Here is an 8,303-nt window from a genome sequence, read left to right as displayed (position 1 = left end):
ATTGTCCAGCTCCGTAATGCATTGCCGGAGTTCATTAAGTAGCATTGAAATGAAGACTGGAGATAGTTCGACAACAGACACAGAAACAATATTACATTCTACATAAGTGTGAAATCAGTCTCTGCATGGCAGTGTTCCCATATGAAGCAAAGCATTTCAAAAATCAACAGAAGGAGATTAATTATCTTTTTAACGCATTGAATTAAAAAAAAGTATTGAGGGCATTCTGCCGAACACTCGCTCTTTAAACAAACATTTTCCATGTATTTGCCTTAAATGTTTACTCCAATTGTCAGTAACTTGGAGTTACAAAATGTCACATGGAAATATTAGTCGGCAAGTGTCATAGTACATTTTCTGGAATAAGTTTAAAAGCAATTAAATGATTTATAAAACTCAACCTATTTCAGGCTGGTATTTATGTATGTTGGAGACAGGACAAGAAGTCCTTACTGGGCAAGGATTCATTGCACCGCTGGATGCCATATGTAAGTAGACTGAAATGCAGAGTTGGATCTAAAAGCAATAGCAGAGATTTAGATTGAATGCTCCATTGAGGGAGAGGACTGTCACATTCAGCATTCATTCACTTAGAGAACACAGCTCTGTTCTTTTAAAACAGGTAAAACAGATGGGTCTGATCTTCAATATGGGAGAGCAAAGGGGAATGTTTGATATTTTTGTAATGTGATTCTCTTTCTAGTAATCTGTTCTCCAAAAAATGTCAACAGCCCCTTGGGTAGTAGCAGGATAAAGCAATGTTTTCATGTACTTCTCGATGGCCTTCGCAGCGTCTGAATGAGTGATGAGCCTATGTACTTCAGGCACAGTTAAGTAATCAATCCTTGTCTGAAGCAATTTTTTTTCCTGTTATACATGTTTCCTTCCTTGAAGAGATAACTCACACTGGGTATGGCCCCTTAGGTGCCACATGCTCTGCTATTTCCCCAAGAGGCCGACCCTTCCAGTGTGTGCCTAAATACTGAGTGTTAGTTATCTATTTGACGAGGAGTGGCTTCACATCTGTTACTCTAGAATCTAAAAATGATACAGTACAGAATGAAACCATACAGCCTACCACACACAAGACAAATACAGGTACACACACACGCACACACATTGCATACACACACATATACCCATACACACACACATACACATACACACACACATATACACATACATACACACATAAGTATATACACACACTACGCATACACACACATGCGCATACACACATATGCATACACACACACACATACACACACATACAACCATGCACAAATGTACACACATACACCCATGCATGAACATACACACACATAAACACAGGCACATATGCACACGGGCCCACACACACATCTACATGTACAAGAACATGCACACATGCACACATGTACAAACACAGGAACACAAACACACATACATAAGCAAACAGACATGTGCACAGGCGCCCACGTACATACGTGCACACAAACACCCAATTACACCCTGCACGCACATGCATTTTCATATACGCACAAAAACATACACACACTGACAGGTACACACATGAGAAGCTGCATTTCAAAGCCCCTTTTCTGTCAGAGATTATGGGTGCAATCTACCGATCACTTTGTGCCCAAATGGGAGCATGACACGGCCAGTAGATGCTGGGAGAAGCCTACCATGGGCTTCCCAGCAGGCAGCATAGCTCGCGAAATCTACCCAGATCTCACAAGGGGTTATGATCAGGATCATGCCCCCAATATGCGTGATCAAGCTTTGCATGCCTAAGTAGACTTTAAACCCACTTAGGCATGGTCACCCAGGATCTACTGGGCTCCCGGCTATGGTCTCCCTCAGGAGACCCCAGCCGGGTGTCATTCAGTACTGGTTGACACAAATGTGGACCAGACAGAATGGCACTCAGGGAATCTTACATGCCAGTGTAGACCCATGACTGGTCAGGGACAGACCCCGGTGACCCTGGTCCTCCCCTTGGAACACGGGCATTTTGTCATTGCCACCCTGTACTGTCAAGGTGCATGCCACGGCAAAGCCGGCCGGAGCACTGCCAGGGTGCCAGGGTGGCAGTGCCAGGGTACCCAGATGCCAGAGTGGCATTGCCAAGGGTCAGGGCCTGGGGAGCCATTCCCAAGAAAGTAGGGCGGAGGAGGGGTAATGAAGGATGGGGGAGGTGCAGGCTGGGTATGAAGGGCCCTCTGGAAGGTTGGTGGGGTAAAAGGTGGTGGTCCTGAAAGGGGTGGGGCTGAAAGGGGGTGTGGGCAGGCCTGAAAAGGGAGAGCCCTCAGCGAACCCATAGCCGGGTCTCATGACTTGAGGGGATGTGGGGTAATGCCCATGTTTGGGGGGCTGATATTGCCCATGGGTGGGGGCTGTGGGTACCCACAAGCCATCTTAGAGACCAGGGCACTCTTTCGAAACGGTGGCCCGATCTCTGTGGAGCCAGTCTGGCCAGTAAATTCAGCGCCCCAGTAATGAAAATAATTCTAAGGGTGTGAATTAATGGAACGGTTTCTAAGTGTGGTAGCCAGCGGGAACTGCCACGAGCTTCCCGGTGCTTGGCCCGGCGAGGCCGTCACCACTATAAATGTTAATTGGTCCAGTTAACTAGGTCCCACATGCTTCACACCACAAATGACCGGGCTCACCAGCCTAACAAGGGAGAGCAGCATTTAAACTGCACCTGCACAGCCAATCCCACTCAGCTCTCAGCCATGCCTCCAAGAAGACCAGCCCCACGATTCGGGGATGCCGACCTGGGAAGATTATTGGACGCGGTTGAGGCCAGACGGGATGCCCTGTTCCCCCGTGGGCCTTGGCGGGTCAGCTACAGGGCAGCCAGTGCCGCCTGGCAGGAAGTGGCAGCAGCCGTCAGCTCCGGGAGTGTGACCAGGAGGACCTGCACCCAGTACCGCAAGAAGATCAACACCCTCCACCGGGAGGCATGGGAGGGTTGGCACCGGACACCTGATCCCCCCGCACAACGTGAAAGCACCTGGCACCGTCCCCACCCAGCACCATTCCGTGCCCCCGGCCCACCGATATCCAGCCTTCCAGTACACCCCATCCCACTCCACTCCCCACCTTACCCCCATATTCACCATCCCCTCAACCGAAACCCCACTCCCACCTTGCGATGAATGAGGCGTGGGGCTAACGTTGTCCCTCTGTGTCCCCGTAGGAGAGGTTAGCCCACAACAGATGGGAAAGGGGCAAAACAGGCGTCGGGAGCCGAACGTCAGAGTCCTCACCTCCGAGGAGGAACAGGCCCTGGAGGTGACGGCTGGCCGAGGACAGATTTGTCACCAACCTAGAGGTCGGTGTACGGTGCAGAGGTGAGGGTCCACAGCCCCCACCCAGATGAACTGTCACACGTGAGTTGTTAATGCCATACAGAATGATCCACCCCTCCCACTGACCACATGTCCATTCTCCCGCAGGATCGCCATCCGGCGGTGCTGGCCCATCTGTGGTGGTCTCCACCCTTGCCTCCGATGAGAACACCTCGGAAAAGAGCACCAAAGCTGCCACCATCGATGCATCACAGCTATCATCTCCACCAGCATAGCGGCACACACCTCGATGGGCAACGGAAGTGGACAGGCTTCTGGGGCACATTCTGGTGAGCACCACGTAGTCGCTGATGCACATCAGGTGAGACAGCAGTCGGAGATCTGATGGATCCCAGGATGCAGCTGGGTCCCAGTCAGATGCTAAGCCTCTGGACCAGGTTTACCCGGAGCTGATCCTGACTCTAGGGTGCAGTTATGGGATTCAGAGGGAGATGTCAGCGACACTCCAGCAGGTCCACAGCAAATTAGAAGAGTTCCTCATGCTCCCTCATCCACTCCTGAGCAACCCCAGTGCCTCTGGCCTCTTGCCTGTGAGTGAAGACGGCTACTAAGCTCCTTGGATCCCCAGAGCATCCCTTTCACCAGCTTTACGTTTTTAAAAAGGTGTACTTATAGGTGCCTGCGTGGCCACTTGCTAGGGAGGCCATTAGATCATGGGGGGTGGTTAGATAGGGGGTTGCTCCCATTAATTGGCCTTAAGTGGTGATTATTAGAATCTCACCACGCTACGGCGGGATCCTAATTTTGCCAAGGGGAGTGGGCCAGTTAGATCACAAACAGATCGGTGCCCGGCGCGGTTCTCAATTTTGGCACCACCCATGATTTAACGGCATCGTGCTCTCGCTAATTACAATGAGGCCATTAAATTACGCCCAAAGTGTGGGCTTGACTTGGGGAGGAAACCCTCCAGGGCCCAAAAAAGCGATTAAAGGATGAGCCTGACACAGTTTAAGGTGGTGCACAGGGTGCATATGACTCGGGAGAGAATGAGTGGGTTCTTTCAGGGGGTAGCAGATAAGTGTGAGAGGTGTAGGCGGGGGCTAGCGAATCACATGTTTTGGGGTTGTGAAAAATTGGGAAGATTCTGCGTGGCAGTATTCGATATTTGGGCTTTCAGATAAACCGGAATTCATGGAGAGGCAGAAGGCCGATGTCGTGGCCTCCACCTCTCTGATTGCACACCGGCGCATTTTGCTGGAGTGGCGGTCAGCATCGCCACTGGGGGTAGCGGCATGGTTGGGTGCCCTGTACGACTTCCTGCGGTTAGAGAAGATAAAGTATGAGTTAAGGGGCTCAGCAGGGGGGTTGAGAAAATGTAGGGGATGTTTGTGACCGTGTTTGAGGAGCTGTTCGTCGCAGGGGGGTAGGGGAAGTGGGGGAGGGCGGGAGAGGGGGGGAGATGGTGAAAAAGGGGAAAAATCTGTACAGACTGTATAGTTGATTGTTGGGAAGTATGTTTCCTGGGGTGTTTATTTGCTGTAACCTGTTTTAATACATGTTTGTAATAAAATACACTTTAAAAATGTGACTAAGGGGGGATTTAACTAAATGGAAATAAAGTCCCACAACGAGTGCAGTTAGCTGCGTGTTTCCCGGCACTCGCAGCGCTGACAAACACAACGCTATAAAATGGCACTTGTGTTAGGTAGGGGTCCTCAGTGGGGAACATGCAGTCGAGGCCGCACATCGCCCTGTTTTGTGCACCGAGGAGCTCCACTCGGCAGATCTCCACAGTGTAGCGAGAGATCGGGAAGCCATTTTTAAATGGCATCCCGATCTCTGGAGGCTCCAAAGTGACCCCCGACTCCCCTCCCAAGCTCCAACGCACTATGGGGGTCCCTGGACCTTCCCACCCCCCCCCCCCACAACACCCATGCAAGGCACCCATAGCCAGATCGCCACAGCGTACAAAATGCCAGCGTGGCTCCTTGGCTGTGCTAGGCTGGTACCCAGGTGACAGTGCCAGACTGAGTGCCGTGCCAGGGTGCCAGGCTGGCAGTGTCAGGATAGCATCCTGCCCAAAGGGCATGCACCTGGTGGCTTCCAATCCCCTAGGAGACCCCCCACGAGTACCATTCTGTCTGGTCACCATTTGCGGAGACTAGTACTGAACAGCACGCGCCCAAAATCTCCGAGGCAAAGGAAATAGATCCCATGTCTCGGGTACCTCAGGTATCTGCACATTAAAGTGAGTCTAGCTGTCTCGCTTTAATATGCAGATTTGCTAAAAAAAATGATCCTGCCACGCTGGGTGGGATTTACATTGCAACATCTGGGTGTTGCGAGCCGGACAGATCCTGGGAGTGGGGTCTCCCGGCTACTATTGGCCATGCTGCCCCATGCGAGCTGTTTTTCAGGCACAGCGTGGCTGTAAAATAACACACTAAGTGTGGTTAGATAGAGGTGGGGAACTCGCCAAAAGAGCCGGCAGGAAACTCCCAGCAAATCCCGCCACAAATGACACTTTTCTGTTGGATCGCATCCTATATCATTGCTTGACAGATGATTTCTAACTGCTTGGAAGTAACTTCATCTGTCTCTTCTTCACTCACCTTGCGCTGCATTTGCCTGCTGCCAACCTTTACCACAACATTTGGTCATCTTCTGCAGCTCTACCTGGCACCCACTCTTTTGAGTGGCACTGGGAGAAACATCACCACTGCCAAAAGCACCAGCAGCACCAGGAGAAACATCACTCGCAACACCTTCTGTAGCTGCCTTCCTCTCAGCTACATATCACTCCACAGGGCAGAAGGGATGGATACCGAAATCCAGCTGGAAGGAAGTGAGATTCTCAGCACAGGGTCTACAGGCAGTGGATCTGCGCTCTTGCCATGTCTGAGCGCTAGTTCCACAGGATGCTCAGGCTGTCAAGGTAGGTCACGGCTGCTTCCTGGAACATAACGTCCTTCCCTATAGAGCAGGTGAGAATGCATTGCCAGTGTAAGATAAGGTTCATGTTAGTGGATGGTCAACATCCACCTTGGTCTTTGCCTCTCACCAAGTTATGTGCCCTTGCTCCTTCCTGCAAAGAAAGAAAGCAGAGAGGCACAAATATTTGTCATGGTTCATATACAGAGAAGGGAAGGACATTTGCGAAGGGTGACTTTGAGGCTTGTTTGTGAGAGGGCAATGGACTGAGGTTAAATGTAGGCAGCTTAGTTGGGGATGTGAGGTTGTTGTTATTTGGGTATCTTCACCCCCAGAAACTGTTTTTTGGGGAATAGTGGGTGATGGATCTCTGTGTCTATTCGGAACCCTGGATATGCGTTATCCATTCTTAGTTCCCAAATAACAGAGATTCCAGGCTGTGCTTTTTGGCAAAGTTTCGTTCAACTTTATTTGTCAGCTTTAGTGTCTACTGGTAAACTTTTGTTTACAATACAAACTTAGGTCAGATTGATTGTCTTTTGCGAATACAGTGGTTGAGTTTAAAATACAAATCATGGTAATTCTTCAAATCATGATACACAGTACAAAATTACTGATTGATTTAAACAAAAGAAAAATGGCGATTTAGCAAAAGCAAGCAAAGAGAATAAGTTTCAGCAATAGATAGGTTGATTCCGGAATGGATTTTTCCATCCCGACAAGTGATTTTAAAGAAGATTATTATCTTAAAGTCTCGTCTTCTTTTCATCTCTGATTGGCTTTAACTAATTTATAATTCACACAATTCGACCAAACTGTCTGTCTGTCAATTTAAGAGATACATTTTTTGGTGTAATTTTCCATACCCTGGCTTTCCAATTATGCCTTTAACATTAATTAGATTAACACAGTTTACGAAAAGTCATTATGACCCCGACTGACTGTGTATTACCATGGAAACGGAACTGTCCAGGCTTGGGAAAGCAGCTGCATATAATGGAATCTATTTACCAGTTGACATTACTGGCCTTGGATTCTCTAGCTGTTTGCAAATGGTAAAATATGGTTTTAATAAAAGAAAATTAAAGTTTATGATCTGGATTAACCCTTAATGTGTCTCCAGCTATAGTTACACTGAATGAGTTCTCATTTAAACCTCTTATATCTGACGAGAATAGTCAATTTCTATCAGTGGGTTAAGTGGCAGCAGGGTTTCCGAGCTGATTAGCAGCCTGTTGGATCACATTGAATGCTCCTTCTGTGGCCAACAAGTCCCGGCCTTGGACTTGAACCTGGAGCTTCTAGTCCAGCGGTAAGGGTGCAACCACTGCGCCACAAGGCCTCATGAGATGTGAGGTGCCTGCTAGCGAGAGGAATGAGTGTTGTCCCAATGAGTGCTGTACAGGAGAATGCTGTGCAGGTCAGAGTAGGGCATGGCACCTGGAAGTGTTATTCACTTCACCTCTTATGCCCTCCTGAGGTCCTGGGTTCTCTTGATGCACTGGTTCCAGTTTGGAGGCACCACACTTCTTTGGTTGCTTGGAGAAACTACCCTCTTTCTCCTACCCATGTGAAAACTCAACTTCCTGAGGCCTCTCGTATCCCACAGCAGGGACTCCAGGTAAGAGGCTTCCTGGGTTTCCTCTCCATTTCTGGGCTCAAAAACCTAAGCAGTGGTGAGTCATTCCAACACATGTTGTAGTCACTTCAGTTAGAAATCCTTCTTCTGATAGAATATATCCAGCCTCCCTGAATGGTTGCGCAGCTCAAGACTGAGAAGAGTCTCAGAAAACCTCCGAGACTTAGCAGGGGCTAAGCTGATAAAATTTTGCCCACTGTTTCCCAATTTAGGCACCGACTTGAGGAGTGATGCTAAGAGAACAGAGAGGAAATTTGCAGAGACGATGGCAAGAATGAGAGTCTTTAGTTATGAGCAAATTCTTTTTACTAGAACAGAAAAATGTTGAAAGGAAACCTGACACGGTGCTCAAAATAGTGAGGGGTTCTGATGAGGTAAATTATGAAAACTATGTCCACTGGTGCGTGAGTCAGCCTGGCTAGCGTCTGACAGGA

Source organism: Scyliorhinus torazame, chromosome 21 (genome assembly GCF_047496885.1).
Source record: "Scyliorhinus torazame isolate Kashiwa2021f chromosome 21, sScyTor2.1, whole genome shotgun sequence".
In the NCBI taxonomy this organism is placed as follows: domain Eukaryota; kingdom Metazoa; phylum Chordata; class Chondrichthyes; order Carcharhiniformes; family Scyliorhinidae; genus Scyliorhinus; species Scyliorhinus torazame.
Note: the sequence above shows the minus strand (reverse complement) of the source record.